The sequence below is a fragment of the Macrobrachium rosenbergii genome, chromosome 48 (assembly GCF_040412425.1).
Source record: "Macrobrachium rosenbergii isolate ZJJX-2024 chromosome 48, ASM4041242v1, whole genome shotgun sequence".
NCBI lineage: Eukaryota > Metazoa > Arthropoda > Malacostraca > Decapoda > Palaemonidae > Macrobrachium > Macrobrachium rosenbergii.
In genome coordinates this window covers 66,301,658-66,309,355 of record NC_089788.1, presented here as the reverse complement: position 1 = coordinate 66,309,355, position 7,698 = coordinate 66,301,658, and the positions used below count along the sequence as shown (strand labels likewise).

Genomic DNA, 7,698 nt, shown 5'->3' with positions numbered 1-7,698 from the left:
TGAACTTAATCAGTGCACTTGCAGACTGAAATAATGGCAAAGGTGATTCATTGCGGACTGATAGTTTGGTGTAGATGGGAGGAAACACCATAGGTCAAGTCATATCGCAGGCCCATAGGTTTCGACTGCTTATGCTTCCTCTCCCCCCCGCCCCTCTGTCTTGAAGGCAAGAATATCTTGGGCCCCTTCGTGTGCTTACCAGATTGCACTAAGGCGGTTACTTCTATTTTTTATTAGTTATTTAGTTAATGTCTTTTGACCCAAGACACCTATATGTACACGTTAGAATGTCAAGTGTTTAATCTGTGGACGTACCCAGGATTTCATTTTTGGGGGTTTGGTTGGGAGTGCAAAAACTGATCCCCAAACAAATTTGATTCATAATTTTTCAAAAAGCATTGACGTACTTGGTCATTTTTGTTTTGGAGGATGCAGACTGCACTGTATCAGTTACATTTCTTTGCTTTTATTTTCACAATTTTACCGGTTCCCCTCGCCACGGTTCGAGTGGGTAAATGTTCACCCTGCTCCTCCTTACTATGCCCATGATTGAACCGTATTTGTAATGTAGTTAAGGTCTTGTAGTTATGTAGGGAAAATTAGTCGTAAAGCACAACCGTTAACTCAGCTTCCGTCTCCAGGTCCGTGTGCTAGGGCATAAAAATGAGGAACGAAGGCTGGGCAAAAGCAGTTGAGGCCCAGACCACAAAGCCATGAGACGTACCTGATTACTTTAAGGTAGGCATTGCTATTCTCGATATAAGTCGTCCCCCTCCCACTCCTCCCCGTCCCCTCCCCCTACCCTTCCTGTCGCTGCCTTTGCTTAGTCGCCATTCGGTGTAGAGGAACGAGTTTCCAGTCGTGAGAACAACTATTAGCAATACGTGGCCTCGTGTTCGTGTTTTAAATTAGAAATATTCTCGAAATTAGACGAAAAGCTTTGGTTGTGATGAAATTTACCTATGCTTTTGATACTGAGTTTGAAGAGCCAACTTCAGTCTCCTAATGATACCGTCATTATATTTCGTTCCAAAAATTTGCGTAAATTTTCCATTTTTATGATTTATGCTACGCGTCGCTGACTGTAGGAAATATTTATCACTGGAACCAGCCATTCCGGAAGGGAGGTAATAACAATTATCACAAGTGTCTTCTCACTCTCTCTCTCTCGACCTGAGTGATTTGAGGAGCCAGGATTCCTAGAAACCAATATCCCTGACTAAGGAAGCAGAACTTGCAATATGCCATGACGGCGAAATGTAAAAATGGTCTTGTTTTACCTGGAGATGAGGGGTTTCGATCGACCTGAACTCTCCATTCATCTCCCTGCCAGCGTAGGTTTCGATAGCTGAAACTTTTAAACCGCCAGGAATTCTCCGTTAAACCAGAGCAGTTCGGGTTCTGCTGTTATCTCGTTTATTTTGGACGTTTCGTTTCATATGATATGTATACACATACATATGAATATGTATCTTGTATTTCCCCAATGGTGCTGTGGATGAAAGATAAAATGTGTGGATCTCTTTTATATCTGTATACTGTATATATGTTTGTGTGTATATATATATATATATATATATATATATATATATATATATATATATATATATATATAATATGAATGAATTATATCACATCACCGTGATTCATGTACAGCATTAATCTACAAACATCCTTTAATCCAATTCGCTCTACCTCGAAATAACATATTTTAATATATATTATCCGAAGGGGAATTTTTTTAGTTGATAATAAGTTCGTCGTCTCGTGGGCTCGAACCACGGAAGAGCAGGAACTCAGGACGACAGTGACGCGCATTCGTGTTGTTTAAGGCGTCACTGTAGTCTAGAGTTCATGTTCTTCCATGGTTCGAGCCCACGAGACGACGAACTTATTATCAACTAAAAAAGATTCCCTTCGGGTAACATATATGAAAACATATTATTTCCTAGGTAGAGTGAATTGGATATTAAAGGACGTTTGTAGCTTAATGCTTACACACACACACATATATGTATATGTATATATATATATATATATATATATATATATATATATATATATATATATATATATATATATATATATATATATATATAATGTGTGTGTGTCTGTCTGTCGATCTGTTGCTCCTCAATTCCAAAATTCAGAATTGTGTAGCCGTCATACCTTGCACTCCTTTATTTGAATCCATGGTCTTCGGAACTGGCAGTGCAAGGTTAGCCCGGGCTGCCACAGTTTTAACAGAAACTCGGGTGATGGCGACATCTGTGCCTTGATGGAGGAGGAGTCTGTCGTTTCCCTGTACTTACTTGAGGCGTTTTTGGTGTGGGATTTTTATTTGTTCTCGGACTTACGTTCTTAGTCTATATTTCGGTACTTTTGTTTTATCTCCCCTCTAAGGAGGAACCCAAGGCCCGGAACCGTAGTCTTGTTGTCTTCATACTCTTACGTATATACATACATACGCACGCAAACACACATACATACACACACGTATATATATGTATATATACATATATATATTTATATATATATGTATGTATGTACTTTTCTGAAGCATGATTTAATTTCCGTAGTTCAGTCTTCATTTCTTATTCTGCATCTCTTGGAGAATATCGGGTGAATGCATTCGAGCATAGTAACATTGAATCTCGAGACTGACTTATTTTTGTAAACAAGGCCGAAAGACCACTGATTAGTTCACTAAGATTCAACACGATTTGTGGAAGAGAATACGGCAGAACAAGGAAAATTGGAATAAAACTGAATAGTCCATAAAATCCATAAAGTTCAACAGTCAATTATGAAATAAATACAATAAAGGTTATGGTTGCGATCATTATTCCAAACCAATTGATCATAGAAATTACAAATAAAAGTAGTGGCATTTTGCTCGTAAATATGGCGGAGGGTGGGGGCGGTTGGAGTACAAATAGTAACATACTGTTTTAGCATTGTATGCATGAGTTTACAAGAGTTAGCACTAGGAATATGGTCATTTACACAGACAATATTATTTTCAAAAACTCAAGTGGCACGTTTGTGCTGGCAATCGGTTTTTGAAAGCGCTAACTTTCAGTGTTAGGTAGTTGACAAACTTCATCAACGTCAACTTTTAAATGAGGGGAGGGAGAGGGTGGCAGTACGCTCTCATATCTGGTATTCCACAACTGCAAAATTCAGTAATGTTTAGGATGAAACATTACATGAAATGAGCTCAAATTTATTCATAATTTCTTTATGTTTTATTTATTTTATCGGAGATGTTCACTGTAGCACACACACACACACTTCATCTTTTCAGATAGAGTCTGAATTAAAAAATAACTTCTTAGAAATGTCATCTGCATTCAAATATAAACTACGTTTGGAATAATTTTTACATTTATAACCGACCACCAGATGCAACGGTAATTTGTGCAAGATGAGAAGAAATGGTTTCTTCTGTCACAATTAAATTAAAACTCGCCCAGTAAGGCCACTCACTGACTGATAAGTTATGTAACTGAGTGACATTATTGATACTGAAATGAATAAAAAGCATTCATAGAGCGCATACCCTTGGCCTCACCAAAGCCAGCCGCTATAAGCACTTTTTACCCACTAGACTCTGTTTAGTCTTTCAATTCCACATTAAATCTAACGGATCCTTCGTCAAGCTTCGTTAACGGGGGTTAATTATGGTATGAAATCTTGGGTCAGAAAGCCGTAATAACACCTTGGATCCGCGTCCGGATACGGTACCATCTCAAAATCTAACCGGCCCTTCTTAGTTCATCGTTCAGCCCTCAAAAGATAATTGAAATCCTTCAATAATTTCTTGCTGTAGCCTACAGATAAACAAACAAACAGACACAGGTCAGTATATAAATTCCAGCCAAATCCGTTAACGCAGTTAATGAACTTTGGGTGATTCCCTTGCTTTCGACCCAGCTGCTTCATTAACTAACGCAGTCTCATTGGTTCCACTCGGTGACGGCTCAGCTGAATCAATAATAAATGGAGTGTCCTTAGTCGCATAATGATTTGTTTATCTTAATAACAGATGATGATGACCCGCTAGTGCTTTTGTCATATTCCCACTTAACATAGACGTATCTACGCGTAATGAATACCAAGTGCTTTCCCCAGAGGACAAACCAAACTTCGATGAGTATTCTCAATAATTATTTCAGTTGGGAAATCCTTGTGGCAAGTGTTCACCTCTGTAATCAGATATGCACTGATGCTCTGTGCTCTCTCAATGTCCCGGATGTGATTGCATGAAAGGGTTAGCAAATCTTCGTCCCTGTCCTCGCTGCCTTACTGTCTTCCGAAATACCTTTCTTCATTATTCGTATTATATAAAACTTTGTACACTTTTAAGAGAATGTGAAAGACCCTCAAAGAGCATTTCAAATATGTATCTCTTAGGAACTGTACAAGGTGAAACCCCAGACACGCCTGTTAATCCCTGTAAGATATAGTTGCTAATGCGTGAACTTTTCGAATTGATCCGCCATGTGCAAAAGGAAAGAGCGGAGAGAAGTGAAGCAGAGAAAACTGCAGTTGAAAGGATTGAAATCAAAAGAGACTTGTATTTTTTTATCATACGCCTTTCTTTTACTTTTTGGAGGGCTTCTCCAGATACGTACAGCCTTCCAGTTTCTGAGTAAGTCTTTAGGGTTAAGTATTCGAGCTCCTTGCCCTATATATAGACTTCAGCAAACACCCTTACCAATCAAAAACTGGATGGACTGGTGGGCGGTAGGTTAAAAGGGATTCACAAACCTAGCAAACCTGAGCAAAGTGCTGCATCATTCACCCAATGCGTCTTTCTGAGGTGGGTAAGAAAGTCCCATCCACACACACGTATATCTGTCTATCTATCTATCTACTTATAATATATATATATATATATATATATATATATATATATATATATATATATATATATATATACTGTATATATGATTATAATCACACTAACACGTGATTTGTTTGTCACACTTCAACACAGGTGAAAAAATTAGACTGGCTTAGAAATGAAGTTGAAACTCGTCGGGACCTACACCCAATCTTATTTTTTCACATGTGGTAGTGTGATATACATATACATATATATATATATATATATATATATATATATATATATATATATATATATATATATATATATATATATATATATTTATTTATTTATATATATGTATATGTATGTATGTGTATATTTATACGAATATAAATCCATGTATGTGTGTGAATATCAGAGAGAGAGAGAGAGTGAGGGAGAAACATTGTTACCACGGAACTTGGCATCTAGTAACGGATTTCGAAGGAACACCCGCGGAATTACTTTCCCCATCAATCTAGAAAAATATCATTTAGTAGGCGTGGCGTTTGTGACAAGATGATGAAAGACTAAGAAAACGTACCTCGTTGCCACGTTGCCCGTACTCCGGCATTCTGCTCCTAAATCTCCATTTCCCTTTAGGCAGAGGCCCTCAGTTCATTCTTGGTTAAACTTGCCATCTGCGAAGGATCTAGTTCCAGGCATTCCCTTCCCCAATTTCACTCCCGAACGGTGGTCGTTCTTTTTTCCCAGGAATATTTCTTCTGAATCTTGACACACTGAAACGTTGCATAACCTGTTTCTCAAACAGGCTTTTAAACTTGCCATTCTCAAGTACTTCTTAATGTCAAATTCAAACAAACCCTGATGAACTCGTTGAGAAATAAACAGTATGATGGATAGGTACGTTTTCAACAGGTAATATTTGTAAATGTTATTCACATGGAGAAGCTCAGTGCTAAGGAAAGATGCAAAAACAGATAACGGAGGGTAAGCAAGAACACAAATTAAGAGCAGATGTGAATAGGGAAATTCTAGTCTCCAGCGCCATTTCCTCTTTTGCTTCGGGCATCCAACGCCATTTATCTTTCTTCTCCTGGCCTCCAACACCATTTCCTCTTCGTATTTTTCTTCTTCTTCTTTCGCAGACGAGACGAAAAATTCGAGTGAGGCGACAGAGTTCATTCAAAGATACGGAGTAACACCAATCATACGTCTGGTTGGGTTTCAATCTAGCGCCAGGCAGGGGGATTTAAAGCGGGGCACTGGAAGGGCCAATGCGCAGGGGAAGGGGAGAGAGAGAGGTGGAGGGGCTTTCCTTTTCAGGGAAGAGGGAGGCTGACGGATTCCTATTCCTTCGTGTGGGCTTCAGCCGTCTCGATGCTTGCGAACCAAAGTAGATCATTTGTGCGAAAACTCAAGTAGCTTTGCACACACCCAGCCTTTACGCGCGCCCGAGCGTCGTCTCTCTCTGAGGAAGCGCAGAGCGTGTGATTCACTGGCAAACGAATTTGCGTTTTCCTGTTTTCTTTCTGGGAGGAGGAGAGAGAGAGAGAGAGAGAGAGATCGAAGCATACACATATGTAAACACACACACATATATACACACACACACCGACACACCTTAACGCATATAGTACTCACATTGTGCGCGTGCAAGGTGATAAAAAGAGAAGAATCAGAAGTTTCAGGTTACTGCATATTTTATTTTGTTCTGGAGGAAATAAAATCTTTTATGGAACTTGTAGATTTACATGGGATCAAAGTATGAGACAGCAAGAGCATGCACTGTATTTATGCAAAGTATATATATATATATATATATATATATATATATATATATATATATATATATATATATATATATATATATATATATATATACAATATAGAGAGAGACAGAGAAAGAAATGTGTGCGATTATGTGCCTGTGTTTTAAGAAAGCTGAATTACCTGCTTAAATGTAATTTTTATCAGTAAAACTAATTTATACAAAGAGACCTGTGAAAGTGCATATTTATATAAAAACTGGATCCATTATCGCTTAATAACTGAGAAACGCGAAAAAAAATATAAAAGTGATCAGCGGAGAGTTTAAGGATAAAAATGGGCTTTAAAAGTTTCTGTATTTAACTTTCTTTATACTCAACTTCCTTTAGTACCAATTTCTTTGATAGATTTTTACCAATTCACCTATCAAGATTTTTATTTTGAAGAGATCAGAATTTTTACCATGAAGAGTATGATAGCAACGATTTAAAGGAGAGATTTAGGAACTCCATATCTTCCGGTTATAAATTACCATATTTTACAAAAATCTCTCTCTCTCTCTCTCTCTCTCTCTCTCTCTCTCTCTCTCTCTGTGTGTGTGTGTGTGTGTGTGTGTTTGTTGGGGGTCTCAATTTTGAGTGGTACCAGCCTCTCATCAGCAGCAGCAATGTAGAGTTCGATCCCAGGCAAGGAAAGAAGAGATTTAGGCCCGTTGTCAAAAAAAAAAAGAGCCTCTGCAGACTTAACATTAGTGGGGTATTTGGTTGTTAGTCGACTGTTTATATATGTATGTATGCATGTATATATATATATATATATATATATATATATATATATATATATATATATATATATACATACATACATACATACATACATACATACATACATACATACATACATACATACATACATATATATATATATATATGTATATATACATATGTAAATACGTATATATATATATACTGTATATATATACATAGGTATAATACACTGAAAGTCTTGAAGGTCAAAATCGAGAGGCTTTTGCAACTGGATATCGAAATAGACATTTCTGAAGAGGATCAGACAATAAATGAAGACGTGTTTAA

The 7,698-nt window shown here is 37.4% G+C and overlaps 1 protein-coding gene across 2 annotated transcripts in view; it reads left to right on the top strand.

Moving 5' to 3' along the window:
• The first annotated feature begins 646 nt into the window (after positions 1 to 646).
• The window catches only part of Orai (calcium release-activated calcium channel protein orai), a 50,810-nt gene continuing 43,758 nt past the window's right edge, over positions 647 to 7,698 (top strand). For both annotated transcript variants that reach the window (XM_067092003.1, XM_067092000.1), the window contains exon 1: positions 647 to 738. The gene's annotated coding sequence lies outside the window, so the exon portion shown is untranslated. The remainder of the gene's footprint in view (positions 739 to 7,698) is intronic.